Source organism: Tamandua tetradactyla, chromosome 18 (assembly GCF_023851605.1).
Source record: "Tamandua tetradactyla isolate mTamTet1 chromosome 18, mTamTet1.pri, whole genome shotgun sequence".
In the NCBI taxonomy this organism is placed as follows: Eukaryota; Metazoa; Chordata; class Mammalia; order Pilosa; family Myrmecophagidae; genus Tamandua; species Tamandua tetradactyla.
In genome coordinates, this window is record NC_135344.1 from 43316104 (window position 1) to 43333654 (window position 17551).

The window sequence follows — 17551 nt, forward strand, 5'->3', positions numbered from 1 at the left end:
TTTTAAAAGTCCATTAAGAAATGATATGTCTTGTTAAAAGAATCTAGGATGACTCATAGTTGTAATCAAGTATTGCATGACCTTATAAGCTGTGCAGTTAAAAATAATTGAGTTTTAGGGCAGAAAATAAAAAGAATACTTTGGAAATGCACGTGATTTTAAATGACAGTGTGCCATCATTGGCCAGCTATGCTTAATGTCCAGGTTTGGTGGGCTACTTGGTTCAGCAGGTGCTTTAATCATGGTAAGGAGTTGGATTGTCCATGGTTTCATTTTATATACTGAGAAGCAGTGAAAGACAGTATCAGCAGGGTCTGGTTATTATCCAGAAGTCAATGTTCCATCTGGAACTGAGCCCATCCACTAGAGTGGAGCAACACAGCTAAGTTGGGGTCATTATTATAGATGACATCCCATAATAATGTTTGGAGAAAATCTCAAGTCATCAAAGGCTACACATTTGAAGAAACTATATCACCCAGTTTTAACAGGGAAGGGAAAGAACAGGTCTGCTCTAGGATGTTCCTCAGGAAAGAGAGGCAAATGGTCTATTTGTCTCTTTCTCTTTAAGCAAAGGTTGGAAGAAGAGGAGAAAGGGAGCTTGTCCATGAAGTTGGTCTATAGTTATTAACAGAAAAAATATTAGCCGAGAGCAACCTATCCTAAGAGAATATACTCTCTTTTTTTTGAGTACCTGGGATGATAATTTGATAAGAAAGAGCATTAAGGGCAGTTGGCATCTCCAAAAATAGACCTGGAATTAGTTTAAGGGGAAAACTAAAAGTCTCGGCATGAAAAAAAAAAAAAAAACACAAAAAAAAATTTTTGCTTTTCAGATGAAGACTAGGGAGGAGGTCAGAGGATGAGCACTCACAAGTTCAGAGAAGAGGAAATAAAAGACATTTCTAAAAAACAGATAGGAACCCAGCTAAAAGTCCTGCTTACCAGGAACTATAGGAGGCCAGGACCAATGATAAAATGCCCATGGTGAGTAATGAATGACACATTTCTGGAGCAGTTCTGTCTGATACTGAATGTGAAGCTATTTCTTGGTCCAAGATTTAATTATATCCATTACCCCTCAAAACCCTGTAAATAATCTATTTTGCATGTTAGCCTTGGTATTGATCCTAGGGATACATTAATTTGAAGAAATGACACCACCCTGAGATGGTGGACACAATGCTGAGAACAAAAAGGAGAAGGCAGAAAGAATCCAGACTAAATGATGGGGATCTCAGGACCTTAGGGGGACACGTTGGACTTCTAACAAGCAGAATAAGAGATTTAGGCTTGAACTTTTTTATATGGGTGTTAGAGGAATTAGGGCAAAGAGAACCCAGTGATACCCAGATACACTCATGTCCAGAGGAAGTACCTAACCCAGGGCCCAACAGGAACCAAGTCAATGGGGGGAAAGAGTCACCCTCAACATATCATCAATTTTGTCATCCTGGCATTTATGTTATGCTACAATATTAAAGTGAGTTTACATACATTTTCTTAGTGGATTCTTGGAGCAACTCTTTGAGATGGAGTAAGAAATTAATTGTGTGTTTGTTTTATAAATGAAGAAAAAATAAAATATTTCATGAAGTTATGTGACTAAAGATATTTAGTGAGTACTATAGCTGGGACTTTTGGCTCTGGTTTCCTGATTTAATTAGAGTTACCTCTGGCAATGTTCTTCTAGAGGGAAAGAACAAGGGATCAGAATGACTTCGGTCCTGTGTCATACACCCCTGACCCCTGGACATTATGAAGAGAATAAATACCAAGTCCCCTAATTCCATGAAGATAAGGGTGTCTGTTGTGGTGAAACTATAGCTGCTGGGGCAAGGATGTTTTTCCTTAATCAGGTTGGGGAAGGAAAAAAAAAAAACGTCAAAATGCCTCAAATGTGTAGATAACACAAGTAGAATATTCGCACATTTTCAATAGGCCAAGCCCTTGATCATGAGGCTTGATCTTGTGAAGCTTATGTAGGTAGTGGAGAAGGTTAGCTTGCCTGTAAGTATGCCTAAAAGTTACTTCTGGAGGACCTCTTTTGTTGCTCAAATGTGGCCTCACTCTGTCTAAGCCCAACTCTGCAAGTGAAATCATTGCCCTCACTGCTACATAGGACATGACATCAAGGGATGAAAGTCTCCCTGGCAGCATGGAAGATGACTCCCCAAGATGAGTCTGGACCTGGCACCATGGGATCAACAATTCCATCCTGAATGAAAGGGGGAAAAGAAGTGTAACTAATAGAGTCGGGAGGCTACTATGGAGGTTGCTCTTATGCAAGCTTCAGTTAGACATTCCTACCTACCATAACTTGCCAAAACCCCAACCAAAACCATTCCAGACAATCCTAAAAAGCACCCAGGGCAATATGTAGGATTCTGCAAAGGATCCATGCACCAGGGTAACTTTTCAGAAGCCTACCACCTCCAGATGGGTCACTGGACCAGATAAGTCCTGAAACCTAGAGGGCCCAGCCTCTCCAGAACATCAGTTAGTTCCAGCTCCCTACCCCATATTATTGACAGCCCCTTGCAACTTGAAAAAATTATCATGGCCATATCCTAAATACCACTAATGAGTGGTATAGAAAGATCAAAGGTAATGGTGGAGTTAAACAGAGAAGGTAGGGTTTAACAAACAAATATGATTGCTGAATCATTAAATTGATATTTGTTTTAGTCTCCAGTATCTTAGAGCAGCTAGAAGTAAAAACCGAAAATTGTGGAATTGTAACCCATACCAAACTCTCAACTCTGTTCTACAATTAATTGTTGTGTCATGCTTTGAAATTTATTGTTTTACTGTATTTTTCACAAAAAAGAAAGAAAAAGTTGATTGTGATGATAAAAAAATATTTATGCCTTCTAGCCTCCTATATTCTAGAGCAGCTAGAAGGAAAAATCTGAGAGCGTGATATGGTAGCCCATGACAAACTCTGGGATCTGTCCTGTAACTACTTGTTGAAGGGTGTTTTGAAAACTATTGCTTTTTTCTTTCTTTGCTTTGTATGTATGTTATATTATACAATTTAAAAAGTTAAAAAAAAAATACAGGGAGTTTATTCTTGATGCTTGCTCTACTAGTTTCCTAGCTGTTTATAGGTAATATAAACAACAAGCTGCAATCTAATTGTAACTCTACCCTCTAACTCTACCCTCTGGATAGTCACAGATAAATACAGATGATTTATAACTATTGGACCCATTATTTTTGTTCCTGAAGATACAAATTTTAAGGAAATGAATGCCTTTCTTCAACAGAGACTTAAATTCCATGGAAACAGCTTGGCAAAAAGTAGGCCACTTGGAACAAAGCATTATGTCATTGAAGTTAGGAACCCCATGCAGGATGTGATAAAGACCATTAGTACAATGCTTACGGGAATAGTAGTTTAAATTTTTTCATGTACTCATCTTTTCAGGAGCAAGGTAGATGTTAAGGGAGTGATCCAACTAATACAGAAAGGTATACTATATGAAACCCAAAATAAGCTATCCTCAAAAATAATTTCCCATAGAGAATAAAACTAGCATTTGGAAAGCTATTTTGGCCATCCAACATGTTAAAGAAAGACATGGAAACTATAAACCAGGAGCAGGGACTCAAGTGAAAAAATAAGCTGTCATAAAATGTAACAAAATGAGAAAAGGAGGGAGATGGTAAAGCAAAATTACAGAAAACACTAAATTTGTTACCAGAATTAGAATGTGCAGTGAAAAGCAGAATTGACATTGTAGAAAAGTCAGTTATGCTCTTATACTAGAATGAAGGAAATTATAGACATAAAGGGAAAAGACAACTTTGAATATCCAAGCTTTCAGCAGAGATTTATTGTATAAGCTAGCCGAGGAGGAAATCCGAGCAACGAGAAGAAACCAACACCCATCAAAAAACAAACAAAAAAAAAAAACTAATAGAAGAAAAATGTCCAAAACTGGGGATAGAAAGCCTGATGAGTAAACTGTGGAAGATCACCATACTCTAGGCAAAATAAGTGGGGAGGAACACTGTGAAATGATTAATTACAAACATAAAGCAAAACTGAGAAATACTTATGTAGGTAAAATAGGGAGTCTATGAAGAAAACACAATTCAGGTTAGTCTCATCCTTCTCTTCTTCTGAGGAGAAAGCTGGGACTAATGACAAAGGTGTAAGCAAGTCAATTTTCATGTGTGAACGCAGCAAAAAGGTATTTTTAGATATAAAAATTTTCAAGTAATACGTCAACTACATTTTCAAATAATACATCAGTAAGGTACTCTTTAATTTTACATTTTATTGTACATCTTACACTTTATTGTAAAGTTTAATATGTAGAGAGAATAATGTGAAAAAATTCATGTACACTTTAATTGGGATGACCATATAGTTTATCACTTAAGTGAGGACAATTAACAGTAAACAGTAACATTATTAATAATTGTACTGGGATAACAGGAATAAACTGGGAGCTATGATTAATTTAAGACATAGCTAAAAAGCTAACACTTTCGGAAGCATTACCAAAAGTAAATATTAAATATTACTTGTATTTCTAAAACCCCCACTGCCAACATGCCTCCTCAAAATTACAAATACTCTATCTAACCCTTATGATGCTGTCCTCGGTTTTATAAACTCTGTAGTTTTACCAACTCTGTATGCATTCCTAAGCAAAATGTCTAGTCTTACCATTTTTAAACTTTATGTAAGTAGAATTATTATTTTCTGAATTTATTGAGACTTGCTTTTTTTGCTCAAAATTTCACTGGAAATATCTGCCCTTGTTGCATACAAGCTGCCATTCATTTTCTTTTTTTTTATTAATTAAAAAATTAACTAACACAACATTTAGAAATCATTCCATTCTACATATACAATCAGTAATTCTTAATATCATCACATAGATGCATATTCATCATTTCTTAGTACATTTGCATCGATTCAGAAAAAGAAATAGAAAGACAACAGAAAAAGAAATAAAACGATAATAGAGAGAAAAAAATAAAAATAAAAAAATAAAAAATAAATAAATAAAAAAATAAAATAAAATAAATAAAAACCATACCTCAGATGCAGCTTCATTCAGTGTTTTGACATAATTACATTACAATTAGGTAGTATTGTGCTGTCCATTTCTGAGTTTTTGTATCCAGTCCTGTTGCACAGTCTGTATCCCTTCAGCTCCAATTACCCATTATCTTACCCTATTTCTATCTCCTGATGTTCTCTGTTACCAATGACATATTCCAAGATTATTCTCTAATGTCAGTTCACATCAGTGGGACCATACAGTATTTGTCCTTTAGTTTTTGGTTAGTCTCACTCAGCATAATGTTCTCTAGGTCCATCCATGTTATTACATGCTTCATAAGTTTATTCTGTCTTAAAGCTGCATAATATTCCATCGTATGTATATACCACAGTTTGTTTAGCCACTCGTCTGTTGATGGACATTTTGGCTGTTTCCAACTCTTTGCAATTGTCAATAATGCTGCTATAAACATTGATGTGCAAATGTCCGTTTGTGTCTTTGCCCTTAAGTCCTCTGAGTAGATACCTAGCAATGGTATTGCTGGGTCGTATGGCAATTCTATATTCAGCTATTTGAGGAACCGCCAAACTGCCTTCCACAGTGGTTGCACCATTTGACATTCCCACCAACAGTGGATAAGTGTGCCTCTTTCTCCGCATCCTCTCCAGCACTTGTCATTTTCTGTTTTGTAGATAATGGCCATTCTGGTGGGTGTGAGATGATATCTCATTGTGGTTTTGATTTGCATTTCTCTAATGGCCAGGGACATTGAGCATCTCTTCATGTGCCTTTTGGCCATTTGTATTTCCTCTTCTGAGAAGTGTCTGTTCAAGTCTTTTTCCCATTTTGTAATTGGATTGGCTGTCTTTTTGTTGTTGAGTTGAACAATCTCTTTATAAATTCTGGATACTAGACCTTTATCTGATATGTCGTTTCCAAATATTGTCTCCCATTGTGTAGGCTGTCTTTCTACTTTCTTGATGAAGTTCTTTGATGCACAAAAGTGTTTGATTTTGAGGAGCTCCCATTTATTTCTTTCTTTCTTCAGTGCTCTTGCTTTAGGTTTAAGGTCCATAAAACTGCCTCCAATTGTAAGATTCATAAGATATCTCCCTACTTTTCCTCTAACTGTTTTATGGTCTTAGACCTAATGTTTAGATCTTTGATCCTTTTTCATTCTTTTGCATATGGATATCCAGTTCTCTAGGCACCATTTATTGAAGAGACTGTTCTGTCCCAGGTGAGTTGGCTTGACTGCCTTATCAAAGAACAACTGTCCGTAGATGAGAGGGTCTATATCTGAGCACTCTATTCAATTCCATTGGTCAATATATCTATCTTTATGCCAATCCCATGCTGTTTTGACCACTGTGGCTTCATAATGTGCCTTAAAGTCAGGCAGTGTGAGACCTCCAGCTTCATTTTTTTTCCTCAAGATACTTTTAGCAATTCGGGGCACCCTGCCCTTCCAGGTAAATTTGCTTATTGGTTTTTCTATTTCTGAAATATAAGTTGTTGGGATTTTGATTGGTATTGTGTTGAATCTGTAAATCAATTTAGGTAGAATTGACATCTTAACTATATTTAGTCTTCCAATCCATGAACACGGTATGCCCTTCCATCTATTTAGGTCTTCTGTGATTTCTTTTAACAGTTTTTTGTAGTTTTCTTTGTATAGGTCTTTTGTCTCTTTAGTTAAATTTATTCCTAAGTATTTTATTATTTTAGTTGTAATTGTAAATGGAATTTGTTTCTTGATTTCCCCCTCCGCTTGTTCATTGCTAGTGTATAGAAACACTACAGATTTTTTAATGTTGATCTTGTAACCTGCTACTTTGCTGTACTCATTTATTAGCTCTAGTAGTTTTGCTGTGGATTTTTCAGGGTTTTTGACATATAGTATCATATCATCTGCAAACAGTGATAGTTCTACTTCTTCCTTTCCAATTTTGATGCCTTGTATTTCTTTTTCTTGTCTAATTGCTCTGGCTAGAACCTCCAACACGATGTTGAATAACAGTGGTGATAATGGACATCCTTGTCTTGTTCCTGATCTTAGGGGGAAAGTTTTCAATTTTTCCCCATTGAGGATGATATTAGCTGTGGGTTTTTCATATATTCCCTCTATCATTTTAAGGAAGTTCCCTTGTCTTCCTATCCTTTGAAGTGTTTTCAACAGGAAAGGATGTTGAATCTTGTCAAATGCCTTCTCTGCATCAATTGAGATGATCATGTGATTTTTCTGCTTTGATTTGTTGATATGATGTGCTACATTAATTGATTTTCTTATGTTGAACCATCCTTGCATACCTGGGATGAATCCTACTTGGTCATGGTGTATAATTCTTTTAATTTGTTGCTGGATTCGATTTGCCAGAATTTTGCTGAGAATTTTTGCATCTATATTCATTAGAGAGATTGGTCTGTAGTTTTCTTTTTTTTGTAATATCTTTGCCTGGTTTAGGTATGAGGGTGATGTTGGCTTCATAGAATGAGTTAGGTAGCTTTCCCTCTACTTCAATTTTTTTGAAGAGTTTGAGCAGGGTTGGTACTAATTCTTTCTGGAATGTTTGGTAGAATTCACATGTGAAGCCGTCTGGTCCTGGACTTTTCTTTTTGAGAAGCTTTTGAATGACTGATTCAATTTCTTTACTTGTGATTGGTTTGTTGAGGTCATCTATTTCTTCTTGAGTCAAAGTTGGTTGTTCATGCCTTTCTAGGAAGTTGTCCATTTCATCTACATTGTTGTATTTATTAGCATAAAGTTGTTCATATTATCCTGTTATTACCTCTTTTATTTCTGTGAGGTCAGTGGTTATGTCTCCTCTTCCATTTCTGATCTTATTTATTTGCATCCCCTCTCTTCTTCTTTTTGTCAATCTTGCTAAGGGCCCATCAATCTTGCTGATTTTCTCATAGAACCAACTTCTGGTCTTATTGATTTTCTCTATTGTTTTCATGTTTTCAATTTCATTTATTTCTGCTCTAATCTTTGTTATTTCTTTCCTTTTGCTTGCTTTGGGGTTAGTTTGCTGTTGTTTCTCCAGTTCTTCCAAGTGGACAGTTAATTCCTGAATTTTTGCCCTTTCTTCTTTTTTGATATAGGCATTTAGGGCAATAAATTTCCCTCTTAGCACTGCCTTTTCTGCATCCCATAGGTTTTTATATGTTGTGTTTTCATTTTCATTCACCTCGAGATATTTACTAATTTCTCTTGTAATTTCTTCCTTGATCCACTGGTTGTATAAGAGTGTGTTGTTGAGCCTCCACGTATTTGTGAATTTTCTGGTACTTTGCCTATTATTGATTTCCAACTTCATTCCTTTATGATATGAGAAAGTGTTGTGTATGATTTCAATCTTATAAAATTTGTTGAGACTTGCTTTGTGACCCAGCATATGCTCTATCTTTGAGAATGATCCATGAGCACTTGAGAAAAAGGTGTATCCTGCTGTTGTGGGGTGTAATGTCCTATAAATGTCTGTTAAGTCTAGCTCATTTATTGTAATATTCAAATTCTCTGTTTCTTTATTGATCCTCTGTCTAGATGTTCTGTCCATTGATGAGAGTAGTGAATTGAAGTCTCCAACTATTATGGTATATGTGTCTATTTCCCTTTTCAGTGATTGCAGTGTATTCCTCACGTATTTTGTGGCATTCTGATTTGGTGTATAAATATTTATGATTGCTATGTCTTCTTGTTTAATTGTTCCTTTTATTAGTAGATAGTATCCTTCTTTGTCTCTTTTAATTGTTTTACATTTGAAGTCTAATTTGTTGGATATTAGTATAGCTACTCTTGCTCTTTTCTGGTTGTTATTTGCGTGAAATATCTTTTCACAATCTTTCACTTTCAACCTATGTTTATCTTTGGGTCTAAGATGTGTTTCCCGTAGACAGCATATGTTTTTTAATCCATTCTGCCAGTCTATGTCTTTTGATTGAGGAATTCAGTCCATTAACATTTAGTGTTATTACTGTTTGGGTAGTACTTTCCTCAACCATTTTGCCTTTTGTATTATATATATCATATCTAATTTTCCTTCTTTCTACACTCTTCTCCATACCTCTCTCTTCTGTCTTTTCGTGCTCCCTTTAGTATTTCTTGCAGAGCTGGTCTCTTGGTCACAAATTCTCTCAGTGACTTTTTGTCTGAAAATGTTTTAATTTCTCCCTCATTTTTGAAGGACAATTTTGCTGGATATAGAATTCTTGGTTGGTAGTTTTTCTCTTTTAGTAATTTAAATATATCATCCCACTGTCTTCTTGCCTCCATGGTTTCTGCTGAGAAATCTACACATAGTCTTATTGGGTTTCCTTTGTATGCAATGGATGGTTTTTCTCTTGCTGCTTTCAAGATCCTCTCTTTCTCTTTGACCTCTGACGTTCTAACTAGTAAGTGTCTTGGAGAACACCTATTTAGGTCTAATCTCTTTGGGGTGCGCTGCACTTGTTGGATCTGTAATTTTAGGTCTTTCATAAGAGTTGGGAAATTTTCAGTGATAATTTCTTCCATTAGTTTTTCTCCTCCTTTTCCCTTCTCTTCTCCTTCTGGGACACCCACAACACATATATTTGTGTGCTTCATATTGTCATTCAATTCCCTGAGCCCCTGCTCTAATTTTTCCATTCTTTTCCCTATAGTTTCTGTTTCTTTTTGGATTTCAGATGTTCCATCCTCCAGTTCACTAATTCTAACCTCTGTCTCTTGAAATCTACTATTGTAGGTTTCCATTGTTTTTTCATCTCTTCTACTGTATCTTTCATTCCCATAAGTTCTGTGATTTGTTTTTCAGACTTTCCATTTCTTCTTTTTGTTCATCCCTTGCCTTCTTCATGTCCTCCCTCAATTTATTGATTTGGTTTTTGAAGAGGCTTTCCATTTCTATTCATATATTCAGTGTTAGTTGTCTCAGCTCCTGTATCTCATTTGAACTATTGGTTTGTTTCTTTGACTGGGCCATATCTTCAATTTTCCTGGTGTGATTTGTTATTTTTTGCTGGCATCTGGACATTTAATCAAATTCCCCTGAGTGTGAGGCCCAGCATGTTGAAAGACTTTCCTGTGAAGTCTCTGGGCTCTGTTTTTCTTATCCTGTCCAGTATGTGGTGCTTGTCTGTCTGTGGGTCTCACCAGCAAAAGATGTTGTGGCTCCTTTAACTTTGGAAGGCTCTCTCTGCTGGGTGAGTGGTGGAGACAGAGGAAAGGTTGTAGGCTGGTTTTAATAGCTTCAAATTGTGAAGTCCTGGGATCTGAATTCCTTGAGACAGGGATTCCACCTGAGATGTGTTTCACCCCTCCCATGGAGAAGGTTCAGGAGGTAGAGAGCGCTGAAGGCAGCCTGTTTCTGCATTTGGGGCAGTTGCAACCTATGCAATCCTGGTGCTGAGCCCGGAGTCACCAAGCTTCCATAGAAACAGCTGCAGAAGGCTCTGTTTCACCCCCTTTCCTCTTTTTCAGTTAGCCCTATAGGCAACTTCCGCCTTGATCAGTTTCGCCTGAGCTGGGGGCCTATTTTTAGTAGTCAGAATTTGTTTATTAATGCTAATATTGGTGTTTGGTTGGACTCAGTCCCTGCTAAAGTTGGAGACTCTTTCCTTTCCCTCCGTGTAGCCGCCTGTGGGGGAGGGGCGCCGGCTGCCGGCCGCCGCAGCTTGGGGATCTCGCTGATCCGAGACTCGCCACCGGACCAGGAAGCCACCTGTTGGGGAGGGGAGCTGGTCGCTGGCCACCATAGCTTGGGGATCTCGCTGATCCGAGACTTTTAGCTGGTCTGGGAAGCCGCCCATGAGGGAGGGGTGCCGGCCACTGCGGCTTGGGGCACTTACCTCTCCGAGACTCTCACCCAGCCCGGGAAGGAGGAAGGGAGGGGCGCCGGCCGCCAGCTGCCGCAGCCTGGGGAAGCACGCTCCACTCAGGGATCTCACCGCAGCGGAGTCTCGCAGTCGGTCCAGCCAGTCCAGACTGGGGTACGCTGTGTGTCCGGTCTCTCTCGTGGTTCCGGGAGCTGTTTTGTACTGTTTCTGGTTATTTAGTAGTTGTTCTGGAGGAGGAACTAAGATGCACGCACCTTACTAAGCCGCCATCTTGGCCCCCCTACCCGTTCATTTTTATTGCTTTTAGATATTTCAATATATGCATATATCACAACTTATTTACCTATTTTATTTTTCACAGATGTTTGAGCTGTCTCCAGTTTGGATCTATTAAAATCAAAGCTGCTGTGAGGATTTATTCAGATGATTCCTGGTGAATCTCTGAGCTTTGAGGTATAGAGTCAGGAGTGGGATGTCAGGCTGTAAGGTCTCCACATCTTTGGTAGAAGATGCTAAACTACTGTCCAAAGCCATTGAGCCAACTGACACTCCCAAGGTGGAATAAGAGTTCTAACCATTCCATATCTGGTCAATATCTCATTCAGTGAGATATTTTACCTGTGTGAGGCCCTGTAGTGTTATCCCAAGGTGTTCTAGTTTGCTAGCTGCCAGAAGGCAATATACCAGAAACAGAATAGCTTTTAAAAAGAGGAATTTAATAAATTGCTAGTTTACAGTTCTAAGGCTGAGAAAATGTACCAATTAAAACAAGTCTATGGAAATGTCCAATCTAAGGCATCCAGGGAAAGATACCTTGGTTCAAGAAGGCCAATGAAGTTCAGGGTCTCTCTCAAATGGAAGTGCACATGGTAAAAACATTCAGAGTTTCTCTCTTATCTGGGAAGGCACATGGTGAACATGGCCAGGGTTCCTCTCTCATCTGGAAGGGCACATGGAGAACACAGCCTCATTCGTTAACTTCTTCTCCTGGCTTCTTGTTTCATGAAGCTTCCCAGGAGGTACTTTTCTTCTTCATCTCCAAAGGTCACTGACTGGTAGATTCTGCTTCTTGTGGCTACATCGTTGTGCTTTTCACTCTCTGAATTGCTCATTCTCCAAAATATTTCCTCTTTTATAGGACTTCAGAAACTAATCAAGACCCAACCGTATGGGTGGAGACATGATGTCACCTAATCCAGTTTAACAACCACTCTCGATTAAATCACATCTCCTGGGAGATGATCTGATTACAGTTTCAAACATACAGTATTGAATAGGGATTATTTTGCCTTTATGAAATGTGATTTAGATTAAAACATGGCTTTTCTAGGGGACTTGGATCCTTTCAAACCAGCACACAAGGTTTCATTAACGTTTTCCCAAATACTAATGAGAGTGAGCAAAATTACATGATCATTGGCCATCTAAACCTCATTTTGTGAGAAATGCCTGTTTGAATTTCTTATTGTTTTCTATTGGAGTATATATCTTTTTTTATTGATTAGATTCTTTTTATATTATAGTTACAGTTCTTTGTTAGACTTATTTTTATTTCTTATTCTTTTGGTCTGTTTATCATTTTGTAATCATACACTGACTTAATAAGAAAGCTTTTTATTAGATCTCAAAATCAGGTAGTCAACATTTTCCCACCTTGTTTTTATTTTTCTTTTTTTTTTCAAGGGTAACTTGGCTATACTGGGCTTTTCACATTTGTATACACATTTTGTAATCAATTTGTCAGAAAAAAACAGTCTGAGTTGAATGTGATTGCATTGAAGTACTGACAATTTTACATGACATTTTCTGATTCATGCACTTAAGAAATCTCTTCATTTATTTTATTTTGTTTTCTTTTTAATGCTCTTAGTAAAGTTTTGTATTTTTTCCTATTGAGGTATTGTACAACTTTTGTTAGATTTATTGATGATTAGATTTATTAATATGATTGTTAATTTTATGAATGGTACCTTTAATTACTTTTATTTTCTAAATTGTTATTATAATATAAAAGCAATTGCTGCTTTTGTATTGACCTTACTAAATTTGCTTATGATTTTAAAAATGTTTTCTGAAAATTTATTTTCAGATTTTTTGTTCAAACTCATATAATCTGAGAAAATGAAAATTTTCCCTAATATTTGTGGTTTTGCTTTCTTTGCCTGGTGTGATAGATTGAATCCTGCAGTTTAGATATGTTTTTGTTTTTGATCCACATTCTTGTGGGTATAAACCCATTGTAAATAGGATTTCTTGAAGATGCTATTTTAGTTAAGGTGTGCCCCAACTGAATAAGATTGTACCTTAGTCTGAATTACTGGAATTCTTTATAAACAAAAGACATTCAGACCTAAAAGAAAAAGAAAAAGCCATAGGAAAGAGCCAAAAGCCGGAAGTCAATGTAACTGGAAAGAAAAGCAGAAGACATCACCACGTGACAGGAAAGCCAAGGAATTCATGGACTCCCTGACAGCCAGCATATCACCACTCTGAAAGGAAGCAAGAAGTCTAGTGTCTGAAACAGTGAGCAGATAAATTTCTGTTGGTAAAGCCAAAACCAGTGTGTGCTCTTTGAGATAGCAGCCAAATAAACCAAGACACTTTGATTCGTGGCACTGCCTGGGGCCTCTAGTACAATTTTGACAAGCTGTGGTGAAAGTAGTCCTTACATATTCCCCAAGACACAAAAAAACATTCAAGCTTCATCATTAAATGTATGCTTTAGGGTACATGACTCTATAAATATCTACAAGAAGATATCTTTTTACACATTTGAGAGTTTTCTTGAATAGTTGTATTTTCTAAATATTTTTGCCTCACTTGAATTATAGAGTATATTTCCTTATCTCTCAATATGGCTAGTTATACTGAAGGATTTTTTAATGTAATAGTATCACGTATTCTTTGAATCATTCTAAAATTATCATGATATATTACTATTTTAATATTACTGACCTGTGTTTGATATAATTTTGTCAAGAATATTACTTCTGTATTCTGGGGTTATATTCATTTGTTATTTTCCTTTCTCGAGCCTTGTCTGATTTTAGTTTGCAAGTCTTCGTAGCCATAACAAATGATTTGAGTGAGTGTTTCTTATTTTTCTATTTTTTTGGAAGAATTTGTGAAATGTTTATTTTCTACTCTAAGTATGTTTAAATCCATTTATCAAACCATCTTAGCCTAGTGAATTCTTTTTGGTAGGAATATTTTTAGTATTTTCCTAATTATATGCTGAGATAGTCAAACAGATGTGAAAACTTGACTAGGTTATGTGTTCAGTTGTTTGATCAAGCAAGAACAGGCCTTATTGTTACCGTGAGAGCATTTCATAGATTTAAGCCATTAGTCATTAGCTGCATTGATGATTACATCTACAATCAAAAGAGGAGATTGCCTTCAGCATGAGAGAAGTCTCATTCAATCAGCTGAAGGCCTTAAAGGAAGAACTAATGATTTCGGCGGTCAGAAAGAAGAATTTCTATCTCTGCTTCAGACAGCCAGCTTCTCCTAGGAAGTCATCAAAGCCTTCATTGGAGTTCTCAACTTGCAGACTGTGCAAAGGAATTTGGGCTTGCTAATCCCCATGGTCTATGAGCCAATTCCTATAATAAATCTCATAATATTTACATACATTTTTAGTGTCATTTTTGTTTCTCTGGAAACTCTGACTAACACATATGCCTATAAAAGCTTGCTGTATTTTTCTTCAGTTTTCTGTGGTTATATATTTCAAGGTATCTGTCCATTTCATCTATTTTCAAATGAATAGGCAGTAAATGGTCTAATATGTCAATTTACTAACACATGAAGAATCTATGATGATGTCATGTTTCCTTCCTGATATTATTTGTGCCATTTCTCTTTCTCTCTCTCACTCTTTCTCTCTCTCTCTTGTCCTTAAACAATCCTACCAGAAGTTTGTCAATTTTACCTGATTTTTCAAAGAACTAGCTTGTAGCATGGTTGGTTCCATGCACTGAAAATTTTTTTCTATATAAAATTATGCGGGGGCCACGGTGGCTCAGGGGCCACGGTGGCTCAGCAGGTAAGAATGCTTGCCTGCCAAGCCTGAGGACCTGGGTTTGGTTCCCGGTGCCTGCCCATGTAAAAAAAAAAAAAAAAATTATATGAGGGTGCACGGGTGGTTCAGTGGTAGAATGCTCACCTTCTATGCAGGAGCCCCAGATTCAATTACTGGATCATGCACCCCTCCAAAATATATATATATGAAAGATTTATTCTGAAATTTATTACTGTTATATTTATTACTACTTCGTTTCTAAAATTTTTAGGTCTATTTTGTGCATTTTTACTAGTCTATTGAAAGTTCAGAGGTTTTCAGCCTCTTTTTTCTCCTCTAATATACATACACATAAATCCTTCTCTAATACAAATATTTTTTGAGGCTATGTAAATTGTCCATCTATGTGTTGTATTGACTGTGCCCCATAATTTTTTAATAATAAGACGTTCATTATCACTTAGTTCGAAATATTTTATAACTTCTGCTTCCCTTTATTTAACCCATGAATATTGAGAAATAGTTCTTAATTTACAAATATATGTGGATTATTTGTCTATTGATCATCAACATCATCATTTATCATCTTCTTATAATATTTGTATAGCGGTCAGATAATATATTGTATATGATGCCAATCTCTTGAAATGCATTAAGGTCTTTATATTATAAATTTTATGGTCAATTTGTAAATGTTCTTTTAGTGTTTGAACAAAATGTCTGCCCAGGATAGGTTGAGATAATTTTCTATATTTGTTCGTTGGATCAATTCTGTTCCCACAAGTTTTTTGACTTGTTGTATCAATTACATGGAGACATTTCTCACAATGATTGCACATTTTCTACTTCTTTTACTTAAGTAAAATTTGATCTATATATTTGAAGTTATACTTTTAATAACATATCAATTTTATATCTTCATGGCAAATTAAAACTTTTATCACTAAAATTGATTAACTTTACTGTCAGTGTGCATTTTTCTATAAAATCTCTTTTGTCTGATATAGAGTATTTCTGTGTTTATAATTTATATAAATCTCATATAGTTTTTTTTATTCCAACCCGAGCATAATTGTCTTTTACTTGCATCATTTAGTCTGTTTATATTTAATATAATTTAGGTTTATATCTCTTATTCTGTTTTATTATTTTTATGGATTGTACCTGTAGTTATGACCTCTGTTTCCTTTTTTTATGATTAAATATGGGGAAAAATAGCATATATATTTTACTAACCAAAGTGCAAAATCAATCAAATCCTATATCTTCTTCTTGTATTAGCATAAGCCCAGTTAATTCCCATGAGATTTAAGTCTTATTATCATCAGGTATTCCACTTTAAAAAATACACTAGACATTATTCTTAATGATTTTTATTGTCACTATCCATTTACATTTGTCCACATTGCTTTTTGCATCACAGTATTTTTAACAAAGAACACATTCTTTCTGCCTGGAATACATAGTCCTTTCATAAGTATCATTGCTGATTAATTCTTAGTGTTTGTTTTAAAGTGCCATGGTTTTTCCTTCTATCTTTAAAGATGTCTTCATTGTGTTTAGAATCTATGTGTAATCGATTCCTTTTAGTATTTTGAAAATATCATTCCACGGTTTTTTGCTATCATTGTTGGAATTGTGAAGATAAGTTTTGTTCTGTTACTCTCTAAAGGAACTCTCTATTTCATTCTCTGGCTGAATTTGGTTTTCTGCTGACTTCCATTTTCAGCAATATCTCCATGAAGACTCAGTATGAATTTCTATTTAGTTTATCTTTCTTGGACAACATCTTTGAACTGATTTATTCTTGGGTCTGAAGAATCCTCAGATATTTCCACCTATTGCTTTGGCTCAGCCCTCTTTCCACTCTTCTTATATCCATTCTATAATGGATATAGTATACAAAGCTATACCCTCACTCCTGCATTTTACATGTGGTTTCTCCCTGTGCTGTATTATCAATAATTTCTTCTGATATACCTTTTAGTGTATTAATTCTCACTTCTGTTGTGTCAGTTTCACTATGAAATAATTTATTTCACTATGTTTTTAAGTTTCTTTGTTGTATTTTACATTCCCACAAGTTCCTTCACTGTAATTTGCATCCATGCAAAGTCTATTTTGTTCTTTTCAAGTCAGTCCAAGTATTTGATTCTGCAGGTATTCTCAGCTGTCTGATTATTAATTTAAATGCTATTAAGCATGGTCATTTTATAATCTGTAAAGAACACTTCCAGCATTTGAAAAGTCTGAGTAAATCTCTTCCTGTTGTCTGAATTTTCCACTCATTTTTGCCCATGCTGTCTTGTTTCTTCAAAAGACGCTTTTATTTTTAACCACAAGCTGGACTTTTTATGTCATTTAAAAATATTTTTCCGAGTCTTTTTCACTGTTTTTCTTTTTTTTTTTTTTAAAGAGAGAGGGAGGAAGGGAAGGAAAGACAGAGAGAAGGAAGGAAAGATGGAAGGAAGGAAGGGAGGAAGAAAGGGAAACATCTTTAAACATTTTCTTGTTTTATTATATTTTGTTTGTTTGTTTGTTTCTTACATGGGCTGGGGCCGGGAATCGAACCGGGGTCCTCCGGCATAGCAGGCAAGCACTCTTGCCCGCTGAGCCACCGCGGCCCGCCCTTCACTGTTTTTCAATAAGAGTTTATTTTGAATAATCTAGCTCAATATTACAATTC